Here is a 15,859-nt window from a genome sequence, read left to right as displayed (position 1 = left end):
TGGCTTGAGCAGCACATTTCGGCAGTCATTCGGGAAAGTGCATGAAGCCGAATAATTTTCGTTTGCTGCACTGCTCACACTTTTGGAGTTTGCTCAGAAGTTAGAACGACCTTGTACAGCGTAATAGCGTAGTAAACAATATTACAGGAAAGTACCACTGACTAGTCAGTTTGACTCTTTTAAATTTCAGCTATAGGGGATGCGTTGGAACTGACCTCGCACAGGTTACTAAACAGCACCAGAGGATAGTAGTGTTCAATAAGGTACCTCAGTCTCATTTTATTAGGATTTCATCAAAAGGTTCAAGTGTTAAAAGCACCTTGTACAGACTTCATTTCAATGTTGACACTTTGAATTTTACCCGGCCAAAACTCCAGTTAGCTGGATATCGACAACCGACGCAATATTTGAGTCGAAATTGAACTCTAGAAGTGCACAACTGAAAATTTTAAAGCACAAAAACTCCAGCAGAAGTCAATAAATATCTCCTTCTCGGAGCGAGCCGTCTGTGGTTTTACTTTCAACGTAAAGGAAGACTGGAGACATAAGTAATGGGTGAATGCAATTCTTTATTTGAGAATAAGCAAATAAACCAGTGAGTTGCAATACACATCGGCCACGTACCTACAACTGCGCCTGTGAGAGAATTCTTGAAATAGACTATTTATAACTTATCCTCAGTACTTTTTATTATTGCGGTGTTGGTTTGTAGTTATCAAGGCTCTTCGAATTTTTTTTATCTTAGGAAATTCTTTCGTCTCGACTTAATTTACCATGATAGGGATAGATTTATATCTAATAGACTTATAGAATTCCATCAGGTTCTTTTTATAACGTTTTGACTGAAACCGTATTTACTGATATCAAACAGTTAACTGAATCGTGCATTTCCTCTAAGTGTTTTCGTTTTGGCATTTAATTGATACATTGTAAAATTTAAACGCTGCGGAGATAGTTTTGCCGACAAAATCAAAAGAAGTACAAACACAAATCAAGGTCCTAGTGTTTGCGTCATAGTTCAAAATTTCGCCGTCGGAGTTAATTAAAAAGTCGTTGCTATAGTATTTCAGAAAATGAAAAGCTTCAGTCCATTAAAAAATCTTTTGTTGTTACCGATGATTCAGTTTTGTGGAATTCATCTTAAGGAACCCGGGGACATTTTTAACCTGTAAGAAGTTAATGGCTGCGAATAATCTGAAGTCATCCCCTTTAGGAATTTGAAGGATTTGAATCATCCCATTGCATTATATTCATCGTTTGAACTGACCACACAGAATATTTTTCTGCACATTTACCAAAATTATATTCTGAGCAGTAAAATACATAATCTCTCCTTTTTGTTGGTAGAATACGTGAAAAAGCAAGCTAAAGTGAACTAGATATTAGGAGACTTTTTATTACTGAAGTCAACTTTCTGCTCTTGGTGTTAACTATGCTTTGTTATCGTGGCCTGTGAGGGATCCAGTTCAAGGATGATTTAAAGAACAATGAAAATCTTTGAAAAGTCTTTTTGTAACCAGCTTACCTCGGCTAAATTTATTCGGAAAGCTCCCGGTTTTGTCACGGTTAGTCGCCTTGCCAGCTAGTGCCTGCGTTTTGTTATCCGCCGCAGTTAATGCGGGCCTGTCGTCCGGTCGCTGTAAACGGGTAGATTAGATACATATTTTGAGATAACGTCGCGCCTCGCAGAACACATTGTGCTTCCAAAGTTGTCGGCTCCTCCTAGTAATGAGTTGGAAAATTGTCGGTGTTTAACTAATTGATCTTTGCTAACTGTTTTTGTCGGCGCGATAAAAATTGGTACTTGCGAATGCTTCGTTTCAAACCCGATCTTTTCCCGCGTCCAAACATCACTGTTGGTTTGTATACGGCATCAAGATATGACAGTGTCAAGTTGGGAAAACCGAACGGACAGGATTTGTGCCAAGTTTATTTGTTAAGCAAACATGACTCAAAGTGCTACAAAAACAGTATAACCAACTTAGCACCCCGATATCTATTTTGCTCGTTGTCAAATAAGATCAGTGAAGAGAATCTCGACAAGGAGTTTTCGCTCTCGAGGAGTTTACGATGCCTTTCGCGAAGGTCTTGTTTCCTGTTCTGTGTGTAGCTATTAGAAGTGTCCCTAATTGCTCTTAATTACTTCGATGGCTAAAGTTTTTGTGATAATAAACAGCCCTCATTGCTAAGTAGAAGACGTAAGAACGCATCCATTTGGCTGTTGTTTTCTCGGTGTTAGCGTAAGTCGAGGACTAAGAACTATTCTTTTTCCAAATTTTAAACTAATCAGTGCTCTTTTATTTCATTTTCGGTTGTATCAACCATCGTTTACCATTCAGGAAACACTTCATTACTCATTTACACAATTTGTTGTCAATTGTGAGTTAAAAAATATTTGTAACTGCGAAAGTTCGCGCGATTGCCGTTAAGCTTATAAACACCTTTTGAGAGACCTCCTACTGTAAGTTGGCTCAAGCTGTCTTTCAGTCAAGAAAACATAACGCAAAATTAGTTTTCGCGATACATGGAACGCGTTCCTCTGTCTTGTGGTCATAATTAAAGCTATACGATTACACGCAGATGACAGCTCGTAACAGCGTCCAGAAAACCGCCAGCAATTAATCTGGCAGATGAAAGATGCAGTAGTTATTTCTGGCTCGAAAATTGCTGCGCTTGCTTCAACCTGTTCTAGACCTTCCGAGATAAAATCGATGGCAAAAGCTAAATTCTCGCATCGTCTTAGACAAATCCTCACTTAGTAGTTGACCGCTGACACGTTCAACCGCGCGCATCTTGTTTTATTCATCGCCGTTTACAATTTTATTTAGGTAAAATTACTTCTCGATATTAAAGGAGGGAACCGGCGGATGTTCGAACAATTACTGTACGGCTGGGGTTGTTATCTTTGTTTGGTGGGTGGCATTCGCATTAGGAGCAAGTAAATGGTTCGGCTTGCGCCAAAACCAGTCTATGAGATAACGCTGGTGAATTGCGATAGCTGCTTGCTATCTTCATTTGCAGTGACTTATTAGTAACCAGCATATTTCGATGTATTTCTTTTACTTACTCAATTGTCCCGATTTGCTGCACCCTTCACTGGTTTTGTAAAGTAAAAAGTTATGGGACGTTTAATGGCAAAAAAGGATGTCTTGGGGCGTTAAGTATCACCCTCCGATGTAATTGACTATTAGTCATACAAACACAAAAGCAGGCCAAAGGTTACGGCTAACGCATCAATTAGGGTTTAAATCCTTTGACAAATTAGCCTTTCACGAAGGTAACTCTAGATGCAGATACGGTTTCCTCGCAAAGAAAACAAGCAAAATGCCTCTCTTGGAGCCTTGGAGAATATCAAATGTCACTCAACTCCATTGTGTGGTACAGCGTTATCACAATGGCTGCCCATAAAATCTCGGTGGTTCCTTATTCTTTGAACACGTGTTACATTAAGATCAGAACACAGAACAGGGTTTTTAAGCGAGGCGCCATTATGTTGATCTGAAAACATGTGCGCACAGCTTTTGCCGTGCCCACATTTCCAGTTGGGTCGTGTAATGGAATAAAAGCTCCACGTGCGGCTTAACGGACACAGGAAGCAATCGAACACAAAACACTCTATCATCTGTTACTTTTAACACATCTGCGCACCCATTTCAACGTTTTAAAAGGCCGCTTTTCAAAAGCTGAAAGATCGGCTGGTGATGTTTATCGCATCCGCCCTCGATCTCTTGATCTCTTATCTTTGTGAGTTGAGAGTGCTGCTCACTTCACGTCTTACCCATTCGCGTCAAACGCTAAGGCGATTTACGATCATTTGCGTCAATACCTGACTTCTCTTGCAACAGCTGCAGTTCAAGGGCAAGTGTTTAGATCGTTTTAATAAAGGTGTTTGATAGCGAGCGGTAGAAGGCTTCATCAAAAAGATATCTTGGAATCACTTCAGTTGACTCAGTTATGTGGTACTTCTAAATTCCTTGCCTGATAGCTTTTATCTTTCTATCAGACGTTTTACCGGCTTATTTAAGCTTCACTAATTGAGCGCAAAGTAATTTCTCTATGCCACGAAATTTAGACAGTGAATGTAACTATTCTGCCACGAAAATTTCTGCAATCCTACTTTAAAATACTAAGAAAACTTTTTTAGCCATTGAATATGTTTTTTGTTCCTGCACAGAAGAGCAGGAGAGGACAAATTTGCTGTCCAGGATATTCACGCAATACTACAACTTGTTAGCTTCCAACTGAATGGTCACCCTATGCCCTATTGGATTTTACCCCTTCTCAAAAGTCCGACCTACCTTACAACACAATAAACAGAACCACAGAAAAGTAGCTGGTCAAAAGCTTTAGCTTGAATACACTTGTGTCATGTCCGTTCTACATTGAATGCCGGTTTAATTAAGCCATTATAAAAGAGCTAAATCTTTTGAAAAGAGACCCACCCCTCGCTTAATTCTTGCTTCGCCATCATTACAGCCAACACCTATCTTGCTCTCGGCAACCATAATAGGAAGTTTAAAAACCATCTATTTTAGCTCGGTGAGAACTCGTGGCTAGAGCATGATGAGCTATTTCCGGATTCTTGCAGAACACCCCCTCACACCGTCAACACTTGAACTGATGGATACCTCTCACGTGGATCCCATTTAAGGGTGTGGTAGACTCCCTTGATGAAAAAACTACTGACACATTTACAGAAGAGTCGTGGGCGTATTGGAGTGATTGTTATGTGTGTCAAACTGTGAAAGTTGCTGACATGAGTGTACTGAATTCCTTCTTGTAAAATTATACCAAGTACAAGTTAGGAGTGCTAGCACTCCTACGTGTTCCCGGCCGAGCTCTGTTCACGGAAAAATTGTACGTCTGTGTCTCTGCAGGCTTCGGCTACGACTTTTCTATTCAGTCATTAGATTTGTTGGGGCTTGGTCAGCGTGTTTGAACTGGATTCGTCTCATGCTAAACTAGAGTGGATAGTAAAACAGAATCAGTACTAACAGTGAAATTTCGATAACTTTATTTCGCAAGCTCAAACCAAAAGCAGTGTCCCTCCTCCTCCGGCCACTTCAACATTTTATCACTTTTAATGAACAGTTTTCTGTATCCCCTGACGACTTCAATTGAATCACAGGAAGCTGTAAAAGGGCGTAAGTTTGAGAAGGGACACATTCAACTTTAACGCAAACCATTTATTTATTCCTCACTAACGCCAGTTTCAGTATGTGGTTCGCGTATTGACTGCCATACACATCTTTAATTTAAGTACAAAAATTTGGTGCACATAACAACACAGTTTCGGGGCTACAAAAAAATGTCATCATCTTTTCTTGCCAGTGATAGTCGATTACGACACCGAGTGCTCGAAATTAACCTTGCAAATTGGGACGTTTTGAATTTGCGAGCCAAGCGCAAATTAAATGTTTTCAAATAAATATTTGCAATCCATTTCAATGATGGTTTTAAAACGCAAGGTCTGTTTTGTAATCCATGACAGTTTTTTCTTAGGCTTAAAGCTATTGTTCTAAATTCCATTTAAATCAGACGAGTATTTAACGCTCGAGCGAGCGTAGATAAATATTTTTAGTGGCTAAATAATCCTACGAACGTTGTCTTAACAAAAGTTATAAAAACATAAAGGGGGTTATTTTTTAAGGATTTTCAGATCGACATAACTAAGATTACGCCACTCATGGATATATTGCCTACTTAACGTGCATTATTTTCTTTTGTAGTTGTCTATGTTTTGAAAATTGTCCAGCTGCTCGCAAAAATGCTATCGGCTTGACTCTTCTGGCTAAAGGAACATAATCCACTGTATCGAAAAAAATGGCGACTGGTGGTACATTTACCGATACTTCTTTGCGTACGAAAACCCTAAATACACACAGAAAAGTTCTTAAAACTTCACAACTAGTATATACAATGTTGTTAGTACAGGGACCAATTTTACAAATAGAATATGACTTTCTATGTGCCTATTGGCTTTGTTGGGTTCCGAAGGTGTTGTGGCACTTGGAAACATTTGCCAAAAGGAGCCCCAGAAGTGGCCAGCGTCTAACGTTTCCCTTCATTTTCAATACTTGACGTGCAGTTCATGAGAAGAAAAGTAAAGATCGGTAATGAATGTCGTGATGAATAAACAAATTCTTTCATTTGGCACCATAAAACTGAATATGTCCAACAGCAAGCAGAATATGCTTGTTGAAAATGGGGCTTTAAAGGGGTTAAGTCGGATTGCTGGATAATCTGCACCTGCCTACTGCATATCTACAATGCAGGTTAAAGTTGGATTTTAAACCCATCACGACCAGAAAATACAAAGTTCCTCAATTTGTGCCAACTTTTTCTCTCTTTATGTAACTTCCAGGCTAACTTTCATGTGGGATACAAACAAGCTGCAGTGAGTGTGTACTTTAATTCCATTCCAAAATTCCATCCGGGGTATAATTAACGCCACCGATAATTTTAGTTCTGGTGCAATTGATAGTTTGAGCAGTTCTTTAATTTTTCTGCGCATTTTACTTTTTTTGTTTCTACCTCGTACGTAGAACTTTCCACAACTTTGCGGCTTAGATTCGATGAAAATCTGGCACGCAGCAGTGGTTTAGCCTTGAATAGCGTCGTTAGCTGGTATCTCCTGTTACCTGCAGTTATCGACCGCGTACTTTGAACTGTTTGTATTGCAATGAAGTGCTCTGACGCAGTTGTCACAGACGTAGACAAGGTTGGGGGGGATAACTGAAAGGGTCAAGCTAAAAGGGTGCTGAAATATCAGAATACGTCGAATTCCTTTCCATAAAAAGATTTGCCCTTCTGTGTAGCAAAACATTCCTAGGCTAAAAAATATCTTAGAGCTGCGCTATCATTTCAACATGTAGAATTTCTATGAGACCTCTTTCAAATACGTACTGGTGGGTTTGGTTTAGTGAGGGCTTATGAGAGCGTCTTTCTTTTGTTCGACTATAGCTTAAAATCCTTGTTTTATATACTCAATTACCATGAATTAGTCTCCACTGGCTTATACAGGACCAGCACTCAGCTTCTCTCTTGTGAACTGGGACACCTCTATATTGCGGACGCCCTGAAGTTTTCTGACAAAAGAGTTAATGAAAATGACATCAGCTAACGCCGGCACCAAACCGGCTGTAGTATCGAACATGTCCGTTATAATGGTCATAATGGAACCAGTCATTTTGTCTAGAATTATTGATTGAGCATATAAGTTCTTACTCCTGAATGAGATGCTAGTTCCCCCCAATAAAGGGCACTTTAAGGTATCTTAACGGCTATAACAATTCGATAAACCAGAGTGAAGAGTTGAGGCCGGATAAAGTGAAGCAAAGGGTTTTGTCTAGCGGGAAACAAAATAATGGCGGCACGAACCGTAGAGGACTTGTATCACCAAGCTGGTGAAAGTTAACCACCGCACCCCCAATTAATGCTTGAAAGAGAATTCAGTTGGTGTTAAGACAGTTCGAACCAAATACTAGAAGGTAGTATTCAGCCTAAGTAGTCACAATATAACGGTTGCAGTCACACAGCATGTGGACATTAAAAAAGTTATGTCGTGCTTCGAGCCTCGGTGGGCCAAATGGCAGAAGATTAACCTAGTTTCTATAGCATAAAACAGCCTCCCCTTCCATGGATAGGATGCTAGTGTTTTGCATGCTACTCTGCCCAATGCGGCTGGATTGAGAGAGACAGTGTGGAGTAAAGTTCTTGTCTAAGGAAACGATATGACAATACAGAGACCAATGCAACCTCGCTCGAACTAGTGACCCTTCAACCACACTGCAGCACTACTCCTTCACGTGCGACATATGGTTGCAGTCATTATTTATCTGACTTGCCTGCAGATATTAATGAACGGCTTTTCTGAACCAAAATATATTCTTTATCAGAACATATTAGCTTGTGGTTCTCTGACCTAACTGTTTAAAACTCCTTTCTCCTTTTCAGGCCAAAACAACTAATATCTATATCGGCCCTATTTCAGCCTGACCAGTAGGAAAAACATAACTTAATTCAGACCAAAATTGTCAAAATCATAAGAAACTGACACAAAAGCCAGAGCCTGTTGGGTCGCACATACCTAAATATAGCTTACATAACGGAGTTCCCTTTTCTTCCCCGCGGAAGGTAAACTGCTCTTTACATAAAATGTTTATAGAAAAATTGCCTTGATTAGGTTGTTGCCTTGATTTTGATTCCGCTAGACTCCAAGATGTTAGTTCCCTTCTAAGGTACAAGTTGTTGTTTTTTTTCAACCTTATCAGTTATGGTCGCCCTAATTCTCGCCCAAATTTGCCTAGACTCACATTGCCTTCGTTCTCGCCTCAAGAGATAAGCTAAGCCAGTGGTGGCAGACGCAAATTAAACTGAACCAAACTACTTCTAAAGACGTCTACCGTGACGTAGACATGAACTCTAACAGCAGCACCGAATGTGTATTGTTTGCTGAGAAAACGTCTACTTTCTTTTTAACATGAAACTATTATGAAAATACAAGAAAAAGGTCAAACGGTGATCATTACCAAAAACACTCTTTTGAAAGCAGCTGTTTGGTGTCATGTCCCTTTCCAAAAATAGAGATGTTTTACAAATCACATGCATGATTTTTAGAACGTGTTTCTTCATGCAGGTTTGAAACATATGTTCGGAAATTCTCTAACAGCTGTCACCACGTGGAGTCAAGAAACGTGCTCAACAACTTGTCAACCACAGCCTCCAGTGACAATTATCCAACTATTTTTTTTTTCGGTATTCGGGGTATAAGGCCGGGGCTTTATTCTTTCAAGGACTCCTTTCAAGGGTTTATATTCATAAGGAAACATCCTAAAACAGCTAGACAAACAACGAATGGGCTTATATTTGGAAGGATTTTTGCGTCTGAGATTTGGGGTTTATATTTGGAGGGGCATATATTTAGAAGTTTACGGTATTGAAGATTTGAACCCGCGATTAAAAAATCTAACTGCTTAGTACAGGATTAAGTTTAACTACCTAGTAACAGCGGTCATGCGAAGAAAGCTAGATTCACTTGTGGTTTCCAGTAGCTTGAAACATGTAGTGGTAGTTTACCGACCACTACTGACTAATTAGTAGACGCTGCATGGTAAAACTGGTAATAATAATTGATAGCTGCTTACTTTTGAAGAATATTAAACAGATTTCCCCTTTTCTCGGTCATAAAAAGGGCCAAACTTGTATCTAAGTACTTTGCTCATAAATGAATCGCTTCTGGATATTATGAACCAAAGTTTTTGAACGAACAGCCAGCTGCACAGCGTCGCCACTTTTTCAAGCCACCTTGGGCGTCCGCCCGAGGGGTGGGGTCTAAATATAGTTTCATACTGAGGGAGTCCTCCTGGAGTTTTAATCCTTTACCCTTTCACACACCAAATTCTAACGAAATGGTAGCCCTTTCACGTAAATAAAACATAAAACTGTAACGCTTTGCTGTACTTCAGCTGAGGCTGGTTTCCTTTTCTTTCTCGCTAATTCCTGTTCTTTGAAACTAAACTGAAAATTGAGCATATGAACATGGCTAACAATAAAAAATATGTATCTTTAACATGGTCTCCACCAAGTGCTTCTTCATCTGTTATAAGCTAAGAATAAGTTTAGAAATTAACAGAAATATAACAATATCTATAAAACTAACTGGTAGGGGGCTTATCAAGGACTCAAACACAGACGGGCTGTATAACAAATCCAGGTACTTTTGAGGGGGAGGGGGGAACGGGCCTACAGATTTCAAGTGCATGGAGCTCCCTGAGCACCAGGGTAGGATAGAATCCATGCTTTAGGAAAGGCCACTGTAAATGGGAATACGATTTTGGTCGACGCAAGTTGAGTCAGAAGCTCGTTACATGATAAGCTTAGCGCCCCGAAGATCATAAATAGACGATGGGTGTGATCAAATTCATCTACACTATAGAGCGGACTCGTGACTCCATCTCATGGAAGGTAGCCTTCGTAGCCATTCCTTGCACCCGCCCAAATCTCTTCTAGACACGAACGAAGACCTTACAGGGGGTAACCTTCAGTCTTTGCTTGTCACGGCCAGTAATAAATGAACCTATTATAAGTAATTAGAGACAGAAATTGGTCCTTTCTTGGGTTAAATTGGACAAAATGGTCCTTCACTTGTAGCCCTTGAGGAGCCATAGATTCGTCGTCACAGCATGTGCAGTGCCGTGGAAAATTGCCTAAAAAGATAACTAAGGCGCACCTTGTAAGTCATTCATAGCACTCTTGCCATCAGCCATGGAGGACAGATCGTAATTAATCGCGGCTCAAAGGGCAAATTTCTTCAAACAAATTCTATGCAATTTGCCGGGCGTCTGAGAGACTCCTGATTGAGTGCAAATGACCATCAGTTTGGCCACAGGGGTTTCGGCTGGATCAAAGTTCCCTGTTTTAGTTTTCCTCATTCCTGATGATGAGCTTATAAATCATTTAACATGCAAGGCCATTACTCTATGCGGTTTCAAAGTACTCCACATTGCAGCTGATTCCGCACGTCACGATTTACTCGATTTCTTTAGATCCTCATTAATTAGCTAATAGCCAGTTACAATTGCAGTGCGTTAGGAACTTAGTGTAAAACTTTCAAACGCTCACAGCAATCGAAACCTATGACTGTACCTGTTTCGTGCACGCAAGGATCAGAAGGCAGTGGTAAAGTTGGTGATAAAAAGTTGTTTTGATAAAAACAATGCCAACGGCTCCATCGTGTCCGACGCAAGAAATTAGGGAGTTTAAATCATTTGAAATCCTACTCTTTTCGGTATCTCTTTGAGTCCAAGATATAACGATTTTTTGCGCTTGTTCTTTTTAGCTGGAAAAGCAATAAAGCACAGTATGGTGTAACCGAATTCCCCAATTAGGCCTTGTTTCGCTTAAAAAGTAATTTTCTTTCTGGAGTTTTCTTTTTCAAAACACAGTTATGTTTTGAAAACATACTTTAATTAAGACGCTAAATGGACTAAACAACTTCTAATTGCCATCAGGTGTGTTCGCATGTGTGGAGGCGAACAAATCCCTCGTAATCGTCTTGAGTGATCCAAATACCGTGTAGTGTTTTAATTACTGGAGTGTGCACTGCCCTAAATAACCTAAACAAAGGGTCTTGGTTTTGAACCGCTGTGGTCTCAAATTGGGTATAGATTTTGCTCATTTTGGTTTGAAGTAGGGGGTGTACTATAGTTTTTGAACACCTGTTTTTGGTCTGAAACTTTCGGTATAGGCTCGACCATTTTTGTCCAAAATAGGCTTTGTTTTGCCTACTAGCCCACACTACTCTGTAATTGGATATAGAGTTTGGCTTGAACTGAGGGAAAAGATTTAAGGGTTTGGCTTGAAATTGTAAACAAGATTCACAAATGTTGGTCTGAACTACTGTTTCTAGGGTTGAAATTCCGTGGGGTCTCCCCCACCTTCAAGAACACAGGTGGTATTTTGTTATATTTATTTGGTATTTTAATCGAGATTGACAAAAAGTAAAGAGAGTTTGAATGTTCTGTGGAAAGATTTCTTGTCCGTATAATGTTAATTGCTTTATTTGCATACCACAAAGTCATTCCGACTAGGTATCGTGCCAAATGATAATATCAGTATACCTAAGTAGGGTAAAGTTACAAAGCAATAAACTTCTTAGCCTTAAAACCTCAGTTAGTCAACACTTCATTTATCGCTCAAGGCTTTTTCCTTGTTCGGCGATAAACGTTCTTATAATTAGTACGAATGTGCCCTACTCAAAGTTTGACACAATTAATGCCTTTACAGGTAAGTATATTTCTGACAAAGTCGACAAACCACGACCATTTTTTTCGTTTTGCACTGATTATTCTCGAGATGCATTACGGGAAATATTCCATCGCGCCATCTGTGGACCATCGAATTTGTAGGTCATGTGTTATATAATTCTTGCTATGTCGAATACATCTATGTTACTTCGGCAGCGTTCCAGGGCAGTTTTTCACTTATTGCAGTGAGTTGAAATCAATACACAGTATTTTCAATTTAACCGATTGATTAACAGACTGTTAACTGAATGCTATTCGTAAAACCGGCCAATCATTAATTGTGTCAAACTTTGAGTAGAACAGATTTGCACTAATTATAAGAACATTTATCGGCGAACGAGGAAAATGCCTTGAGGGCAGAAATAAACCTACCTGCAAAATATCATCGAGCCGTGATTTTCCATAATCATTGTAAAAAGAGGATCAGGGGTTTAGTTGTTAAAATATTAATAGGCCATTTACATGACGGAGTCATTTTACTACAGCTATCGGAATTCATAAGGTTTTTTCATTTTCATTTCATTGGAGGTGTTGAAAACTAATAATCCTAGTAAGTAACAATAGCTCTAATTTGCATTAGATACAAGACCCGAAGGATTCTGGTAGTTGTAGTAAAGTGACACCATCGTGAAAATAGCCTATTGTGATTTTTGACCACCACCTACAATGACGTTTTAAATATTTCTTAATGATTTGTTCACAGCAGGATTTAATAACCGGGATTAGCATGTACTTTGATCTTCATTTTACCTTTATTTATTTTATGTTTCACACCATACGTTGGTATAGAGTATCAAGCTATATCCCATAGCCTTAGGTGTCTACGGTTCTTACAAGAACTTTGCTGTGCCCATCAAACAAGGTTTCTGAAGCAAAGCAATGATTCAAGGTGTACCTATCCTGCTATTAAACCCACGCCTTCGGATGTTTACTCACTGTCCTAAGTGCGCGATTCACAACTGGGATAACAGGTATAGTTTTGCAGTTCCAGATCTTGTGAACTTTAAGTCCCAATAATGTTCAATCTTCTCACCTGTTCTTTGTCCATCACACTCGGATCAAAGGGACACTCCCGACATCAATAATGGAGCACACTTTTTCTTTCTTTTTCAGCAGCAACAATATCAGGTCTATTGTGAGCTAAATGGTGATCTGTCTACATCCTGAAATCTAACAACACCTTCACTCTGTCATTTTCCATCACTGCCTCTGGAGAATGATCATATATACCACATTTCTTTGCACGGAAGATTCCAGAGAATAACGTGTGCAACATTTTCATGCAGTTTGTTCAAAGGGCCTGGTCTTGTGCAACTGTTAAGAGCCCCTCGGTCTTTCTCCTCAGGGTGCTTTTTTTTTTAACCAATCCCGTGACAGCGAGTCTCTGCATGACTTGTTCAGTACCCCTTTCCGACACTGTTCGCGTATGACACTTTCCCTTCAGTCCTTCATCCAGGGTATTTTCATTTTTAGCAGCTTTTGGTGGTTTGTAACCAATCCCTGGGGATCCAAAAAGACAACAGTATGGCGGCCATGTTGGATGACAAGACAAAAGGTTCTGTCATCCAACATGGCTGCCACACCATTGTGTTCTGGATCTCTAGGGATTGGTTGCAAACCACCTATAAGCAACCTTTCATAACTGAATTGCCCTCAAATACAAAAGAAATCAAAGCAAATTATACATACCATTATGATCGCGGCTTTTTTCTATTATAAAAGTACAATTCCCCGTACACCAAACTTTGAGCTACCATATGAACTATTGTAGAAACTACGGCCCTCTTATCACCTGGGTATCTGGCAAGCAAATGCCTGCTCATGTGCATACCTTGCCTCTCCATCATTATTATTATAATTATTATTATTATTATTATTATTATTATTACTACTACTATACACATGTTACACAGTATAAACTGCGGCCCTCACATCCGGGGTATCTGGCAAACAAATGCCTGCTCATGAACATACCTTGCCCCTCTTCATTATTATTATTATTATCATTATTATTATTATTATTATTATTATTATAAAATAAATAAAAAATTATTATTAATTACTATTGTTATTGTTATTATTATTATTATTATTATTATTATTATTATTATTATTATTATTATTATTATTATTATTATTAATTACTATTGTTACTACGACTATACACATTTAACACAGCATTTCTGCCGGAGATTCTGTCCACTGGCTTAAGTTACAACAAGTAACCTCATATCCCAACTTCCCTCCTGGGGATTCGGGCCTTTCCAAGAAGCATAGACGTCTTGATTGTTGCTATTCCAGTGTTGGAGCCAGATTGTTTTTGTCAAAAGAACTTGGATCGGATTGATTTTATTTTGTTTGGTTGAGAAACTGAAATAAGTCAACCAAGTGCTTTCCCCTCGCTACTTCTTCTTACAACGAAATATAACCGACTATGACAGTGTCCTTTTAATGGGAGTAAAGAGCAGGTCAAATTCAGTGGAAGAAATTACTCTGCAAGTTCCTCTGCCCCAGTTTGTTAGAAACTTCCAAATGGTCCAATTACTACTGCGGTTATTTTGAGGAATTTCATCTTCCACAAGGTCTTGGTTTAATGGCCAGAGCAGCATATTTCTGAACTTTCTTGCCTTCTTTCTCTATCGCCCTGGATCAGTACACCTCATAATGTTTGATGGGGGTGTGTGGCTCTGTTTCGGAACAAATATATAATTTTCCGGTACCCTTTTTCAGATCACATTTTTTATGTTATTTCTTTACTTCTCCACGCACAAGTTACAAAAAATATGAAGAGGAAAGAAAAACTAAATTTAAAGTGGTGAGGAAGCCTTGGGAAAACCACAGAGCTAAAAGAATAAATGGAAAACACGTATTAAGTGAGACGGTTGATACAGTCACAAATGATATATGGCTGGATTTTAAAACGAGCCCGCTCAAGTCATACTTCTTTAAGAGTGCGGTGCAGATGGTTTTTTGTCCTTCAGAAATACAATCAAGGTCGTGTAGCCTTTTTTTTCTCTCCGCTCTCTTCTTTCTCTCTTCTCGTGCTCTTGTCATTCTGAACCCAATAATATCCCATTATTTAAAACTAAAACAGGGAAGAGATCCTTTTCTTATAGAATTGTTAATATATGGAATAACTTACCGTAGACACCTAACATCTGAAATTAAGCTTAGCCAGTGTTTGAATAGTTTTAAGCGTATATTAATTACTTGATCTGATTATTATTTTTAATATTTATTTATGTATTGCAAATTGTCACTGAAAAACCCCTATGGGGAGTATCAATAAAGTGTTACGAGAGATTTCGCGTTTCACTTTAATACGTTTAGCAATCGCATTTCAATAGCTTTTCATTTGGAATAGAATACATAATCAGGTAGTAACAATAGCTCCGAGATTTTGAAAGGAATATTTAATCAACTCAGCATGTGGACACGAGAAATGGACATTCTCGGTCGCATTAACAACCGATTTGATGTGTTTCATCGCTCGATATTTTACTTGTTTTCGCTTTTGCTGCTTCATATTTAGCCGTTTATCTTAAGTAATTTTCGCTTATAATTGTTCCTTTATATTTCAAACCAGCATAGGGTTTTCAAACAAAGAGTTCTTATTTTAATTTATTCTAGTTCAACAGGTGGCTTGTACACGTGTAAGAGTACATGGTACGTGGCTCATGTACTTTGCTTGATCACGCGAGTCCTTAACCTTTGTCCTGTAATCTTATGACTCAGCTATTCTTTTGATGTACGCTCAGTTTCCGCAATCAAAGTTCAGTATCCTTTATTACGGATATAGTCCGGAAAAGTACTCTCCTTATGAGGAACTCTCAACAATTAAGCGCACGTGAAAGTAATATATTCTTAAGTAACTGTTTCTATTTTGTGCTCGTGATATTACGTTGATGTTGCTTCATCAAGTCTTGTAAACAAAAGAACGTACTTTAACCTTTTGTAATCAGTAAGTTTATAAGCAAAAGGCTTACAATTGTCAATCGGTTACATCGTGGTTATATTCAAGATAACGTCCTGTTTACATCGAGGTTAGAAAC

The 15,859-nt window shown here is 38.9% G+C and overlaps 1 long non-coding RNA gene across 1 annotated transcript; it reads right to left on the bottom strand.

Annotated features, from left to right (window-relative positions):
* Positions 1-549: 549 nt before the first annotated feature.
* LOC146480506 (uncharacterized) lies at positions 550-8,508 on the bottom strand. The gene is made up of 2 exons (XR_014864716.1): positions 8,090-8,508; positions 550-7,088 (listed from the first exon to the last, which is right to left on the bottom strand). It is a non-coding gene; the product is annotated as an uncharacterized LOC146480506 (long non-coding RNA).
* Positions 8,509-15,859: the final 7,351 nt, after the last annotated feature.

Source organism: Pavona decussata, unplaced genomic scaffold, assembly GCF_977016875.1.
Source record: "Pavona decussata unplaced genomic scaffold, jaPavDecu1.1 SCAFFOLD_53, whole genome shotgun sequence".
Classification (NCBI taxonomy): domain Eukaryota; kingdom Metazoa; phylum Cnidaria; class Anthozoa; order Scleractinia; family Agariciidae; genus Pavona; species Pavona decussata.
Note: the sequence above shows the minus strand (reverse complement) of the source record. Positions and strands in the feature narration are given on the sequence as shown.